Here is a 17,045-nt window from a genome sequence, read left to right on the forward strand (position 1 = left end):
GTTTTGGCTTCTTTCATGTTTAGAGGCTTTCCTCAGCTATCTTGTGATCCTTGATTATATGTTCAAATTCATGTGAAGGGCATTAGAAAGCTATTTACGGCCTCTGAACTTGACTGGAGCTTTCTAGCTATTAATGGTTCTCACTATGGAAAGATTTGCTGGGAATTTTTTTGGGGAAAAAGAAATGTGTCTGTTTTTTTAGTTTTGGAAGCCTTTATCGTGGGCTAATTATAGTCCAATGAAAAGGATTTTCCAGCCTCCTGCCTCTAAGTCATTGGTTCTTGGCTGTAACAGTATGACCCCCAGGGGACATTTGGCAGTGTCTAGAGACAGATTTGATTATCAGAAGTGGTTGCTACTGAAGACTGGTGGGTAGAAGCTACAGGTGCTGTTGAACATCCCCAATACACAGGACACACACCTATAACAAAGAAATAGTTCAAGAATCTCAGTAGCACTTATTATGATAAACCCTGATCCAGGATAAAAGCCTGATGGTCAGTGCTCTGAGAACCCGGTGAAAACAGGGAGATAATGAGGTGAAGATTATAAGCTAGGAGGCAGATGAAATCTTGAATTAACTATTGTTCCCCATCCTTTATTCAATTTTATTCCCCCTTTTCATCTCAAATTCTGCTGTAGGTGCTCATCTTAAAACAAGCATGTGTTAATTTCTTTTTCCCCTAAGCTCACATTCTTGTCCCCAATCAATCCCCCTTTTTGCCTCCCAGTAAAAACACAAAATCTTAGTTTATTACTGCTTCCTTGATTAATGTGGAAATTGAGATTATTATGAAGGTTTGACCAAAAGGTTGAAGTCACACTTGGCAAAATTCAAGTTCTAAGTGTATTAGCTGTTAGCTTTTCTTTTGGTACACATACTCACACTTTTACTTTCCCCCATGTGCTTTCATCTTCCCACCATTTATAAAAACATATACATTTTTTATATGGTTGACTCTGACATGTCAAGCTATAATGCTCTCTTAAAATAATCACTTGTGGTTTATTTAGGTCTCAAGTCAACTTACTTTACAATGAGTGAATTAAAAAAGCTAGGTTGCAACTAATTGCCATTAGATTTCAGTTGTTTGTATCATGTCCAGTGTGTTATAGCACCACTCTAATGCAATGTCTGGTGGGCATTATGCGTTTAAATATTTAAAACTGTTGAAACCAGTTTTATACATGTGACTTATGTTTATAAGTTAAAATGAAATTTTTAGTGTTACCACACTGATTATTTATATGGTCAAATCATAAACATCATCTGATTTAAATGTACAAGATAATTTCTTAACGTTATAAAACAGGTGATAATACATTCAGGGTAAAAGTGATAAAAAATGAAAACAACCTATAATCCCTACACCTGGAAATAATTCTGTTAAGGTGTTGGTATATTTAATTTTAGTTTTTTAAACCTACATTTCTATATGTTTATTAAAAGAGCTGAATCATAGGGTTTCATAGGTTTTAGGGTTTATCGTGTGTGCTTTTAAAGAATTAATATGTAGTTAACATCTTTCCTTGATACTATGTTTATTTGCTTTACATGGTAGAAATCTGCCAGCCAACCCTCTGGGAATTATCTCCTAAACAGTGTCATGATCAGAGAAAATAAAATATTGAAAATTTTCTTACTTTCATATATATATTCTTGAAACATCTGATTTCTTTAAAAACAGCAGATGAGTTAGTATTAAAGTATTTTTAAAGTAGCTAACATACCCCTTGAATTACTGTCCATTGTGTTGCAAACATTCCTATAGGGACACAGTCTGCTAAAGCAGATTTTGCCCATACATTTTATTTTCCAGAGATTTTTACTTCTATTATCTAAATAACATATTGCTACCCCTTGATTTTTTAATAGGTTGTAGATCTTACTGATGTAAAACTAACTTTTGTGCTTACATTTCATTTTCACAAATCTTCTATAAGCTTGTGTTCCCACCTGCTTTTTAAATTATTAAAAAGAGTAAAGCGTATTTGAGTTTAGATTTCTGCATGTATTTTGGGATCACCATAGTTGACTGCAGGGAAAAGTAACAATTGTGACTTTGAATCTTCATTTCTCCTTTCCCTGCTTTTTTCGTATTAGCACTTTTTTTTTTAAGAGCAGTTTTAGGTATACAGAAAAATTGAGTGGACATTACAACAAATTCACTTACATCTCAGCTGGACCACCTGCCTTTATCACTAACCCAGGTTCCCTACTATTAAGGTCTTGCTTTAGTGTGTGGTATGTTTATTACAATTGATGAATGAGTATTGATGCATTGTTGTTAAAGTCCATAGTTTACATTGTTTCACCCTTTGAGCTATATACATTATGGGTTTTGCCAAATGTGTAATGACATGTATCTACCACGCAAGTATCATACGTAATAGTTTACTGCCCTGAAAGTACCCTATGCTCTTATCCTCCATCCCTCCTTTGAAATCTTGGCAAACACTAACCTTTAGCTCCACAGTTTTGTCTTTTGCAAACTCTGATATACAGTTGACTTTTGAACAAAATAAGGCTAGGGGCACTGACCCCCTCCTTACACAGTAAAAAATCTGCATATAGCACTTGATTCCCCAAAAACTTGACTACTAATAGCCTTTTGTTGACTGGAAGCCTTACCAGTAACATAAACAATAAAGACATGTTTTGTATATTACATGTACATATCAAATACTTTTTCTTACAGTAAAGTAAGCTAGAGAATAGAAAATATTTTTTTCAAGTTGTTGCAAATTTCCATAAGCTTTTCAAATATATTTATTGAAAAATATGTTTGTATAAATGGATCCCTGCAGTTCAAACCCATGTTGTTCAAGGATCAACTGTATTTGGAATCATACTGTGTGTACCCTTTTTAGAATGGCTGTTTTCCCTTAGCAATGTACATCTAAGTTTCCTTCATTTCTTTTTATGGCTTAATAGCTCATTTCTTTTTAGTTCTGTATAGTATTTCATCTTATAGATGGAGCACAGTTTTTCCATTGACTTACTAAGGACACCTTGGTTGCTTCCAAGTTTTGGCAATTATGAATAAAGTTAAAAACATTCAGTTACGGGTCTTTGTGTGGACATAGTCTTCAGTTCATTTGGGTAAATATCAAAGTGCATAATTGCAAGATTGTGTGAGAAAAGTGTATTTAGTTTTGGAAGAAACTGCCCAACTATCTTCTACAGTGGATGTACTATTTTGCATTCTATTCAGCAGTACATCAGAGTCCTTACTACTTCCCATCTTTACCAGCATTTGTTGTTGTCATTGTTTGGGATTTAGTCATTCTAATATATGTGGAGTGATACATAATCTTAATAATGCAATTCCCTAGTGACATATATTGGGCATCTTTTCACATGCTTATTTGGCACTGATATACCTTATTTGGTGAGGTGTCCAGATTTTTTGTCCATGTTTTAACTAGTTGCTTATTTTCTTATTGTTGACTTATTTCAGAATACTTTGTATATTTTAGATCCCAGTCTTATCAAATACATGTTTTGCAGGCATTTTTTCTCAGTGTGGCTTGTCTTCATTCTCCAACAGTGTCTTTTGGAAAGTAGGAATTTTCAAAGTCCAGTTTATCTATTTTTTAATCCATGGATTGTGGTGTTGGTGTTTATCTAAAAGCTCATTGCCAAACCAAAAGGTGCCTAGATTTTTCCTGTTTCCTTTTCAGATCTTATAGTTTTGCATTTTATGTATAGATCTGCAATCCATTTTGAGTTAATTTTTGTGAAGGGTATCAGGTCTCTTGTCTGAATCATTTTTTTTTTTTAATGGAATGCTTCATGAATTTGCATGTCATCCTTTTGCAGGGGCCATGCTAATCTCTGTATCGTTCCAATTTTTTTTTTTTTTTTAGTATATGTGCTGCCGAAACAAGCACTGTCTGAGTCATTTTTTTAGCCTGCAGATGTCCAGTTCCTCCAGCACCATTTGTTAAGAAATGATGAAGGACTTTCTCCTCTGAATTGCCTTCGCTTCTTTGTCAGAGATCTTTGTATTTTTGTGGGTCTATATCTGGGCTTTCTATTCTGTTCATTGATTTCTTTCTCTACTCTTTCACCATTACCATGCTATATTTGTTAGTCTAGCTTTATTATAGTAAGTCTTGAAGTGGCATAGAGTGTGACCTCCAATTCTGTTGTTGTTGAGTATTGTCTTGCCTCTTTGTCTTCTGCCTTTCCATATAAGTTTTAAAATCACTTTATCATGTACACAAAATAACTTGCTTTTGACTGGAATTGCATTGAATCTATCAAGATTAGAAGAACTGGCATCTTAACAATATTGAGCCTATCTATTTATGTACGTGGAATGTCTCTTAATTATTTAGATCCTCTTCTATTTTTTTAGTCAGAATCTTGTAGTTTTTTCTTTTTTTTAAATTAAGGTATGATTGATATACACTCTTATGAAGGTTTCACATGAAAAAACAATGTGGTTACTACGTTTACTCATATTATCAAGTCCCCACCCATACCCAAATGCAGTCACTGTCCATCAATGTAGTAAGATTCCACAGACCCACTATGTGCCTTCTCTGTGCTACACTGTACGCCCCATGATCCCCAACACCATGTGTACTAAACATAATACCCCTCAGTCCCCTTCTCCCTCCCTCCCCACCCGCCCTCCCGCACCCCGGCCCTTTAGTAACCATTAGTTCATTCTCAGAATCTGTGAGTCTGCTGCTATTTTGTTCCTTCAGTTTTGTTTCATTGTTATACTCCACAAATAAGGGAAATCATTTGGCATTTGTCTTTCTCCACCTGGCTTATTTCAGTGAGCGTAATGTCATCCAGCTCCATCCATGTTCTTGCAAATGGTAGGATTTGTTTGTTTCTTATGGCTGAATAATATTCCATTGTGTATATGTACTACATCTTCTTTATCCATTCATCTACTGATGGACACTTAGGTTGCTTCCAAATCTTGGCTATTGTAAAAAGTGCTGCGATAAACATAGGGGTGCATATGTCTTTTTGAATCTGAGAAGTTGTATTCTTTGGGTAAATTCCAAGGAGTGGGATTCCCGGGTCAAATGGTATTTCTATTTTTAGCTTTTTGAGGAACCTCCATCTTGCTTTCCACAATGGTGGAACTAGCTTACATTCCCACCAGCAGTGTAGGAGGATTCCCCTTTCTCGGCATCCTCGCCAGCATTTGTTGTTCTTAGTCTCTTCGATGCTGGCCATCCTTACTGGTGTGAAGTGATATTTCATTGTGGTTTTAATTTGCATTTCCCTGATGATTAGTGATATGGAGCATCTTTTCATGTGTCTGTTGGCCATCTGAATTTCTTCTTTGGAGAACTGTCTATTCATATCCTCTGCCCATTTGTTAATCGGGTTATTTGCATTTTTTGGGTGTTGTGAGGCGTGTAAGTTCTTTACGTATTTTGGATGTTAACCCCTTGTTGGATATGTCATTTACAAATATATTCTCCCATACTGTAGGATGCCTTTTTATTCTGTTGATGGTGTCCTTTGTGTACAGAAACTTTTTAGTTTGAAGTAGTCCCATGAGTTCATTTTTGCTTTTGCTTACCTTGCTTGAGGAGATGCGTTCAGGAAGAAGTTGCTCATGCTTATATTCAGCAGATATTTACCTATGTTGTCTTCTAAGACTTTTATGGTTTCATGACTTACATTCAAGTCTTTAATCCATTTCGAGTTTATTTTTGTGCATGCAGTTAAACAATAATCTGGTTTCATTCTCTTGCATGTAGCTGTCAAGTTTTGCAAACACCAGTTGTTGAAGAGGCTGTCATTTCCCCTTTGTATATACATGGCTCCTTTATTGTATATTAATTGACCATATATGGTTGGGTTTATATGAGAGCTCTCTAGTGTGTTCCATTGGTCTATGGGTCTGTTCTTGTGCCAGTACCAAATTGTCTTGATGACTGTGGCTTTGTAGTAGAGCTTGAAGTGGGGGAGCGTAATGCCCCCAGCTTTATTCTCCTTCTCAGAATTGCTTTGGCTATTCGAGGTCTTTTGTGGTCCATATGAATTTTAGAATGATTTATTTCTAGTTCGTTGAAGAATGCTGTTGGTGTTTCGATTTGAATTGCATTGAATCTATAGATTGCTTTAGGCAGGATGGCCATTTTGACAATATTAATTCTTCATATCCATGAGCATGGGATGAGGTTCCATTTATTGGTATCTTCTTTAATTTCTCTTAAGAGTGTGTAGTTTTCAGAGTATAGGTCTTTCATTTCCTTGGTTAGGTTTATTCCTAGGTATTATTCTTTTTGATGCAACTGTGAATGTAATTGTTTTCCTGATTTCTCTCTCTGCTAGTTCATTGTTAGTGTATAGGAATGCCACAGATTTCTGTGCATTAATTTTGCATCCTGCAACGTTGCTGAATTCAGATATTAGATCTAGTGGATTCTTTAGGGTTTTCTATGTACAATATCATGTCATCTGCAAACAGAGACAGTTTAAATTCTTCCTTGCCAATCTGGATGCCTTTTATTTATTTGTGTTGTCTGATTGCCGTGGCTAGGACCTCCAGTACTATGTTGAATAGAAGTGGGGAAAGTGGGCATCCTTGTCTTGTTCCCAATCTTAGGTGAAAAGCTTTCTTCTTACTGTTAAGTATGATGTTGGCTGTGAGTTTGTCATATATGGCCTTTATTATGTTGAGATACTTATCCTCTATACCCATTTTGTTGAGAGTTTTTATCATGAATGAATGTTGAATTTTGTCAAATGCTTTTTCAGCATCTATGGAGATGATCATGTGGTTTTTATCTTTCTTTTTGTGGATGATGTTGATGGATTTTCGAATGTTGTACCATTCTATCATCCTTGGAATAAATCCTTATTGATCATGATGGATTATCTTTTTCATGTATTTAGAATTCAGTTTGCTAATATTTTGTTGAGTATTTTTGCATCTATGTTCATCAGGGATACTGGTCTGTAATTTTCTGTTTTTGTGTTGCCTTTGCCTGGTTTTGGTATTAGAGTGATGCTGGCCCCATAGAATGAGTTTGGAAGTATTCCCTCTTCTGCTCTTTAGAAAGCTTTACAGAGAATGGGTAGTAGGCCTTCACTAAATGTTTGATATAATTCAGTGGTGAAGCCATCTGGTCCAGGGATTTTGCTCTTAGGTAGGTTTTTGATTACTAGTTCAATTTCATTCCTGGTAATTGGTCTGTTCAGATTTTCTGTTTCTTACTTGGTCAGCCTTGGAAGGTTGTATTTTTCTAGAAAGTTATCTATTTCTTCTAGGTTATCCAGTTTGTTAGCATATAATTTTTCTTAGTGTTCTCTCATAATTCTTTGTATTTCTGTGGTATCTATAGTGATTTTTCCTTTCTCATTTCTGATTCTATTTGTGTGTGTAGACTCTCTTTTTTTCTTGATAAGTCTGGCTAAGGGTTTATCTATTTTGTTTATTTTCTCAGAGAACCAGCTATTGTTTTCATTGATTCTTTCTGTTCTTTTATTCTTCTCGATTTTATTTATTTCTGCTCTAATCTTTATTATGTCCCTCCTCCTACTGACTTTGGGCCTCATTTGTTCTTCTTTTTCTAGTTTCATTAATTGTGAGTTTAGACTGCTTATATCGGATTGTTCTTCTTTCCTCAGGTAGGCCTGTATTGCAGTATACTTTCCTCTTAGCATGGCCTTGGCTGCATCTCACAGATTTTGCAAGGTTGAATAATTATTGTCATTTGTCTCCATATATTGTTGATCTCTGTTTTTATTAGGTCATTGATCCATTGGTTATTTAGGAGCATGTTGTGAAGCTTCCATATGTTTGTGGGATTTTTCATTTTCTTCACATAATTTATTTCTAGTTTCATACCTTTGTGTTCTGAGAAACTGGTTGGTACAATTTCAATCTTTTTTAATTTATTGAGGCTCTTTTTGTGGCCTAGTATATGATCTATTCTTGAAAATGTTTCATGTGCACCTGAGAAGAATGTGCATTCTGCTGCTTTTGGTTGTAGAGTTCTGTAGATGTCTGTTAGGTCCATCTGTTCAAATGTGTTGTTCAGTGCCTCTGTGTCCTTACTTATTTTGTGTCTGGTTGATCTGTCCTTTGGAGTGAGTGGTGTGTTGAAGTCTCCTAGAATGAAAGCATTGCATTTTATTTCTTCTTTTAATTCAGTTAGTATTTGTTTCACATATGTAGGTGCTCCTGTATTGGGAGCATAGGTATTTATAATGGTTGTATCTTTTTGTTGGATTGACCCCTTTATCATTATGTAATATTCTTCTTTCTCTCTTGTGACTTTCTTTGTTTTGAAGTCTATTTTGTCTGATACAAGTACTGCAACTCCTGCTTTTTCTCTCTATTAGTGGCATGAAATATGTTTTTCCATCCTTTCACTTTTAGTCTGTGTATGTCTTTGGGTTTAAAATGAGTCTCTTGTAGGCAGCATATAGATGGGTCTTGTTTTTTTATCCATTCAGTGACTCTATGTCTTTTGATTGGTGCCTTCATACTATTTCCATTTAGGGTGATTATCGATAGGTATGTACTTATTGCTATTGCAGACTTTAGATTCATGGTTACCAAAGGTTCAAGGTTAACTTCCTTACTATCTAAGAGTCTAACTTAACTCATTTAATATGCTATTGCAAACACAATCTAAGTGTTCTTTTTCTCCTCTTTCTCCCTCCTCCATTCTTTATATATTAGGTATCATATTCTGTACTCTTTGTCTATCCCTTGATTGACTTTGGGGGTAGTTAATTTAATTTTGCATTTGCTTAGTAATTAGCTGTTCTACTTTCTTTACTGTGGTTTAATGACGTCTGTTGACAGCTATTAAACCTTAGGAAGACTTCCATCTATAGCAATCACTCCAGAAAACACTGTAGAGATAGTTTGTGGGAGGTAAATTCTCTCAGCTTTTACTTATCTGGAAATTGTTTAATCCCTCCTTCAAATTTAAATGATAATCTTGCCAGATAAAGTAATCTTAGTTCCAGTCCCTTCTGCTTCATTGCATTATATACATCATGCCACTCCCTTCTGGCCTGTAAGGTTTCTGCTGAGAAGTCTGATGATAGCCTGATGGGCTTTCCTTTGCATGTGATCTTATTTCTCTGTCTGCTTTTAGTATTCTGTCTTTATCCTTGATCTTTGCCATTTTAATTACTATATGTCTTGGTGTTGTCTTCCTTGGGTCCCTTGTGTTGGGAGATCTGTGCATCTCCATGTCCTGAGACTATCTCCTTCCCCAGATTGGGGAAGTTTTCAGCAGTTACCCCCTCAATAACATTGTCTATCCCTTTATGTCTCTTCTTCTTCTTCTGGTACCCCTATAATGAGAATATTGTTCTGTTTGAATTGATCACACAGTTCTCTCAATATTGTTTCATTCTTAGAGATCCTTTTTTCTCTCTGTGCCTCAGCTTCTTTGGATTCCTCTTCTCTCGTTTCTATTTCATTTATTGTCTCCTCCAGTGTATCCAATCTGCTTTTAATACCCTCCATTGTGCTCTTCAGCGATTGGATCTCCGACTGGAATTCATTACTGAGTTATTGAATATTTTTCCATACCTCCATTAGCATTTTAATGATTTTTATTTTGAACTCCCTTTCAGGAAGAGTCATGAGGTCCATGTCACCTTTCTCAGGGGTTATATTAATTTTACCTTAAACCAGGTTCCTTAGGCTTTTCATATTTGTTTATGGTGCCCTCTAGTGTCCAGGAGCTCTACTCTCTGGACCTGCTCAGCCCCTGAAGCAATGTCGCTGGTCACAGAGGAGTGGTATTGGTGCCTGTTGGGAGGAAAGAGCTGTTCTCTGCTTCTTGGCTGCTATGCTTGTCTCCACTGCCTGAACCAGTGGGCTAAGCACACAGGTATAAGCTTTTGTCCCAGAGCAGCCAGATATGGATCCCTGCTTTCCACAAGTGGCTGGAATCTCAGTCTCTTCTGGAATTCTGCCTGTCTTAGCTTTCCAACCTTGTAATCACGAGAGTATTATGAAAGCCCCATGAAATGTAGGTTTGTTCTCCCAGAGCAGATCTCCAGCGTTAGGTATTCAGCAGTCCCAGGCCTCCACTCCCTACCTGCTCAGCTTCTCTTCCTCCCGCCAGTGAGTTGGCATGGGGGAAGGGCTTTGGTCCTGCCAGGACACAGCTTTGGTATGTTACCCTGTTCTGTGCAGTCTGCTCTTTTCTACATGTGTGTGCAGTCTGGCACAGTCATCTTTTCTGTTGCTCTCTCAGGATTAGTTGTATTAATTATATTTTTGTATAATATGCTGTTTTAGGAGGAAGCCTCTGTCTCACCTCTCATGCTGCCATCTTTAATCCCCTCCTCTTTTGGAGAATCTTGTAGTTTTCTGCATAAATTCTGTATGTATTTTGTTAGGTTTATTTTTGTAAGTATTTTGTGGAGGTTTTTTTTTTTCAGCCCTTACATAAGTAGTATTATGTTTTTTAATTTCAAATTCCAGTTGTCATTACTGTTGTGTGGGAAAGCGGTTGCTGTTGGTATATTAACCTTTCTTTAATAGTTTGCAGCCATGCTTTAATAGCTTATTAATTCCAGTAGTTTTGTGTGCATGGATGCTTTGGGACTTTCTACATATACAATCCTGATATCTGCAGATGGAGTTTTACTTCTTCCCTACCTGTATACCTTTTACTTACTTTTCTTGTCTTACTGCATTAGCAAAGGGTTCCAGTACGATGCTGAATAGCGGTGGTGATCCTTGCATTGTTCTTGATCTTAGAGGGAAAGCATGTACTTTCTCACTATTAAAAGTCATGATACCTGTAGATTTTTTTAAAGTTTTTTTTACTAAGTTGAATAACTTCCCTTTAATTCAGTTTGCTGAAATACTTTATCATGAATGGGTGTTGGATTTTATTAAATGCTTTTCCTGCATTCAGTGATGAAATCATGATTTTTCTCCTTTATCCTCTTGATGTTATGGATTACATCAGTTGCTTAGGAATGTTAAGAGTCTTGCATACCTGGAATAAATCCCACTTATTCTTTGTTTATAATTCTTTTTATATATTGTGTTATTCAGTTTTTCCTTAAGTGTTTGGTAGAATTCACCAATGAACCCTGATATTTTCTGTTTTAGAAAAGATTATTTAATTATTGACTCAATTTTTTAATAGATAGAAGCTTATTCATACTATCTGTTTCTTCTTGTATAAATCTTGCTAGGTTGTGTCCTTCAAAGAATTGGTTCGTTTAATCCAAGTATTAAGATTGTGATTACACAGTTCATAATTTTCCTTTGTTATCATCTTAAGGCCCCTAGGATCAGTAGTGATGGCCCTGCTTTAATTTCTGATGTTAGTAGTTTGTGTCTTCTCTTTATTTAGTCTTTTTTTCTTAGCCTGGATAGAGGTTTATCAGTTTTAAATTTTAAATGAAACGGTTTTTTATTTTGTTGATTTCCCTGATTCATTTCTTGTTTTCAGTTTCATTGACTTCTCTAATTTGTATTCTTCTCTTCTCACTTTGGGTTCAATTTGCTTTAATTTTTCTAGTTTCCTAAGGTGGAAACTGAAGTTAATTGACTTTTAGGTCTCTTTTCTGTTCTAATATATTCATTCAGTGCTTTAAATTTCTCTCTGAGGACTGCTTTTGCTGCATCTCATCTTTTTGGTGAGTTTTATATTCATTTTTATTTCATTCACAACTTTTTATTTTTCTCTATTTGTCTTTGATCCATGTGTTGTTTAGAAGCATTTAACCCCTGTATTGTGTTAATTTCTAGCTATGTTTGTATTATTTGATTTAGTTTAATTCCATTATGGTGTTAGAGCATACTTTATGTGATTTATATTTTTAAAATTTAAGGTATGTTTTATGACCCAGAATGTGGTCTGTCTTAGTGAATATAAAATGTGAGCTTGAGATGAATGTGTATTCTGCTTTTGTTGGATTCAGTATTCTGTAAATATCAATTAGGTGCTCTTGACTGTTGGTCCTGTCCAATTCAAGTGTCCTTACTGGTTTTCTATTCAATTATGAATAGAGGGATGTTGATGTTTCCAAGTATAAAGGTGGATTCATCAGTTTCTTCATGCAGTTCTGTCAGTGTAATGTCATGTATTTTGACCCTCTATTGCTAGACATGCACATTTTCAGTATTACTGTCTTATTAGAGAATAAACTCTTATTGTTTATGTAATGCCCTCTTTGTCTTCTTGCTCTTAAATTTTCTTTGTCTGAAATTAATATAGCCACTTCTCAACTTTCTTTTGATTAGTATATATCTTCCTCCCTCTCTATACTTTAATCTCTGTCATTATAGTCAAAGTGGGTTTCTTGTAGACAGCATAAGTTAGGTCTTGTTTTTTTACCGACTCTGACAGTCTCTCTTTTTAATTAGTGTATTTATTTAGACCATTGGTCATTAGTGACAGATTAATTTCTACCACATTTATTGCTGTTTTCTTTTTGTTGCCCTTATTCTTTCTTTTTTTGCCTTTGAGAATTTTTTATCGTTCAGTCAAGCATACCTTTTTTTTTTACTTTTTTAGCAGTTGCTGTAGCTCGCAGCATACATGTATAAGCAGTTCGAGTCCACTTTTAATTAACACTATGCCATTTAACAGGTAGTACAAATATTAAATAATATTTCCAGTTCCTCAGCCCTGTACCTTATAACATTCTTGTTCAATTATTTCTACATTGCATATCAAAGGCATTCTTTATTTCTGTTTTACTCTTTTGATTTCTGGCATTTCCTTTGGCTTCATTCTTAGAGTTTTCATCTCTCTGCTTACATTGCCCATCTGTAATTGCAGGTTGTCTGCTTTGTCATTTAGAGCCTTTAGCATATTAGTCATGTTATTTTAAGTTCCCAGATTGTCAATTCCAAAATTTCTGCCATATCTGAGTCTCATTTTGTATCTTCAGTATCTTCAAGCTGTGGTTTGTTTTTTTTTTTCCTTTTAATATGCCTTGTAATTTTTTGCTGAAAGACAGACATGATGTATTGGGTGTAAGGAACTTGGTAAACAGGTCTTTAGTATGAGATTTTTATGTTCATTCAGCTCGAAGTTGTTGCTGGGCAGCTGTGTCTGGGGAGGTTTCTCCCTGTGCATTATGTGAAACCTCAACTGGGATGGGGAAGGGTTCTTGACTCTGAATGAGAAAGAATTCTCAAGAAGGTCACATGAGTAAAGGTAAGGAAGGAATTCATTAAAGCAGGAGTAGCAGGGAATGGCAGCTGCTTTGAGGGCTGCAGAGAGCAAGACAGAACACGGAGGAAAGGGAAGCTCATTGAACTTCTGTTCGGCATAGGGCAAATCCCTTGCCAACTCCTGAAGCCAGGGTTACCTACCATCCACTGTCCATTTGAATCTGCACGGTGTGGGAACTAAGTGCCTACCACCCCAGGATTTGGGGGGAGCAGCAGAGCACTGGATGGAGTGAGATTATGTTCTGAGAAATTCCCAAAGGCAAAGAAAGGAGATATTTTCAGGTAGGCTATCACAGCATGAACATACAGCGGCAGTCCTGTCTGGGTCACCTAGGTGACAGGAACTTGAAGCCCAAATCAGAGATCTCAGTAGCCCCTCCCTACTTGTCTTAAGTAGGACAGAGAGAGTGAAGACTTGTGTTTAATCTAGAACATAGAATGAAAAGTAACAAAGATGCCTAGCACTGGAAGAGTGCAGGGAAAATGCACTAAGTTGAGCAGTGAGAACTCTTTAAAAGCAAAAAAGTACATACACTGAGAAAGGGTAGTGTGGGCAACCTCAGAGAGGAGGAGTACTTAAGTGTTCAGGATTCTTTCTTTAAGGCTTTTAGGAATGGGGCAAAGGGTAGAGGGGAGAAGGGTATAGGCTTGACATGTAGTCTCATGATGGCTCTCTCCAGTGAGAGACATTATGTCACTGTCCACAGTCAGTCATCTGTATAATACAGATAACTGTGTAATACAGATAATTCTGTAATATACACTAAACACAAGGGATTTATTGCTCTTGTTCTTTTCCAGGATAGTGGTTGCCCTCAAGAACTGGAAACATAACAGTTAAGGATGCTTGCCTTGCCTTAAGATAAGTTCAGTTGTTGGCTGATTACCAAAGAGTATGTTAGGAATCTTACTCCAAACTCCCTGGTTTTAAAATGGAATCTTAACCTTAAGATGGAGTCCTTCCTGTTCTTACTGTACTATTTGTAATGGCATTTTTCATCATAAGCACGAAAATTTAATCATAATGCTTGCCCTATGTCCCTCAGTAGTAGTAATAGTGGATATGCTGTTTTTATTCACAACCCTTTACACAATGGATTTTTGATAACTATCCTATTTCAAAATAAAGAACCAGATTCTAAAACAATGTTATTTTCTTTTTCACATGTCTGATTTGCTAAGAGATTATTGATCCAGAGTCTTTTATTCTGTTTGTGAATTCTGTGTGACCTTTATCTATAATCTTTTAAAATCTTTTGTCCAGTTTTATTTTAGAAAGTTTATATTAGGTGCATAGCGTACAAAGGGCCTGCATATTTTTTTTTCTCAATATCAGAACTGTTTAAATCCCTTTGACCTTTTTTGAATGTTTGGTTAAAAACTTACTTCCAAACCTATGTGGTGTTATACCTATTTTGTGCATAGTTTTGAGCCCCTTTTCCTTCCTTGTTTTTTATTCTCCATTAGTAATAACCATTCCATCAATTTTATGCCTTGATCCTTATTGTTCATTATGTACTCTTGTTTTTAATTACTTTTCTAGCTTTATAAGTTACATGTTGCAAATTCCATATTTATTTTTTTCTTAATAACACATTTGTAAGTTTGTTTGATACTAAGTAGTTATATACCTAATTCCAAGGTAGTAAGTGTAGATGTGGGTTCCCGATGCTACCAGATAATTCTCAGACACCAGGTGTGTGGGTATCCTATAATTCATCTTAATTCTGAAACTGTTTACCTGGAGATAGCACCAGATTCCACAGGTTGAGAGCTCAAATCTAAGACTGCACCCACCCCACACCTCACCCCACACTTAGGATGCAAGCCACAAGTCAAAGATGTTACATGTGCTTGTGACTAGCCCATTATAAATTGCAGATTTCAACAACCCCTTTCCATTAGTTTGCTAGAGCAGCTCACAGAACTCAGGGTAAAATTTTACTTTACTTGTACATTACCAGTTTATTACAAAACTCAGAAATGGCTAGAGAGAAGAGATCCATAAGGGAAGAGTATGGAAAAGGGCTATACTCACCCATGTTATAAAGTCCCCCCCCTCCATCCGATTGCAGACACTGTCCGTCAGCGTAGTAAGATGCTGTAGGGTCACTACTTCTCTGTGCTATGCTGCCTTCCCTGTGACCCCTGTACATTATGTGTGCTAATCATGATACCCTTTAATCCTCTTGTCCCACCCTCACAACCCACCCTCCCTACCCACTTTCCTTTGGTAACTGCTACTCCCTTCTTGGAGTTGGTGAGTCTGCTGCTGTTTTGTTCCTTCAGTTTTGCATTGTTGTTAGACTCCACAAATGAGGGAAATCATTTGGTATTTGTCTTTCCCTGGTTTATTTCACTGAGCATAATACCCTCTAGCTCCACCCATGTTGTTGCAAATGGTAGAGTTTGTTCTCTTCTTATGGCTGAATAGTATTCCGTTGTGTATATTGACCATCTCTTCTTTATCCATGCATTTGCTGATGGACACTTAGGTTGATTCCATATCTTGACTATTGTAAATAGTGCTGCGATAAACATAGAGGTGTATGTGAATCTGGGATCTTGTTTTCTTTGGGTAAATTGAGGCTTGTGGGTTCGTTATATATTTTGGATATATATATATATATATGGTCATTTATGAATATATTCTCCCATACTGTAAGATGCCTTTTTGTTCTACTGATGGTGTCCTTTGCTGTACAGAAGCGTTTTATTTGATGTAGCCCCATTTCTTCATTTTTGCTTTTGTTTCCCTTGCCTAAAGATATGTGTTCAGGAAAAAGTTCCTCATGTTTATATTCCACAGATTTTTGCCTTTGCTTCTTCTAAGAGTTTTATGGTTTCATGACTTACATTCAGGTCTTTGATCTATTTCAAGTTTACTTTTGTGTGTGGAGTTAGACAATGAAACCGTTTCGTTCTCTTGCATGTACCTGTCCAGTTTTGCCAACACTGTTTGTTGAAGAGGCTGTCATTTCCCCATTGTATGTCCATGTCTCCTTGATCATATATTAATTGACCATAATATGCTTGGGTTCATATCTGGACTCTCTAGTCTGTTCCATTGGTCTATGGTTCTGTTCTTGTGCCAGTACCAAATTGTCTTGATTACCAGAGCTTTGTAGTAGAGCTTGAAGTTGGAAAGCATAATTCCCCCAGCTTTATTCTTCCTTCTCAGGATTGCTTTGGCTGTTCAGGGTCTTTTATGGTTCCATATGAATTTTAGAACTATTTGCTGTAGTTCGTTTAAGAATGCTCTTGGTATTTTGATAGGGATTGCATTGAATCTATAGATTACTTTAGGCAGGACGGCCATTTTGACAATATTAATTCTACCTATCCATGAGGACAGGATGTATTTCCCTTTATTGGTATCTTCTTTAATTTCTCTCATGAGTGTCTTGTAGTTTTCAGAGTATAGGTCTTTCACTTCCTTGGTTAGGTTTATTCCTAGATATTTTATTCTTTTTGATGCAATTGTGAATGGAATTATTTTCCTGATTTCTCTTTCTGCTACTTCATTTTTAGTATGTAGGAATGCAACAGATTTCTGTGGGTTAATTTTGTATCCTGCAGTTTTGCTGAATTCAGATATTAGATCTAGTAGTTTGGGGGTGGATTCTTTAGGGTTTTTTATGTACAATATCGTGTCATCTGCAAACAGTGACAGTTTGACTTCTTCCTTACCAATCTGGATGCCATTTATTTCTTTGTGTGGTCTGATTGCCACAGCTAGGACCTCTAGTACTATGTTGAATAAATCTGGTGAAAGTGGGCGTCCTTGTCTTGTTCCTGATCTTAGAGGAAAAGCTTTCAGCTTTTCTGTGTTAAGTATGTTGGCTTTGAGTTTGATGTCTATGGTCTTTATTATGTTGAGGT

General features: G+C 36.2%; 1 protein-coding gene and 1 non-coding gene across 15 annotated transcripts in view; one reads left to right on the top strand and one right to left on the bottom strand.

Moving 5' to 3' along the window:
• ORC4 (origin recognition complex subunit 4) overlaps window positions 1–17,045 on the top strand; it is a 100,659-nt gene that overhangs the window by 13,236 nt on the left and 70,378 nt on the right. The gene's annotated exons all lie outside the window — the stretch shown is intronic.
• Window positions 3,779–3,890, bottom strand: LOC118933013 (U6 spliceosomal RNA). Its single transcript, XR_005032996.2, has one exon. It is a non-coding gene; the product is annotated as a U6 spliceosomal RNA (small nuclear RNA).

Source organism: Manis pentadactyla, chromosome 8 (assembly GCF_030020395.1).
Source record: "Manis pentadactyla isolate mManPen7 chromosome 8, mManPen7.hap1, whole genome shotgun sequence".
NCBI classification, from domain to species: domain Eukaryota; kingdom Metazoa; phylum Chordata; class Mammalia; order Pholidota; family Manidae; genus Manis; species Manis pentadactyla.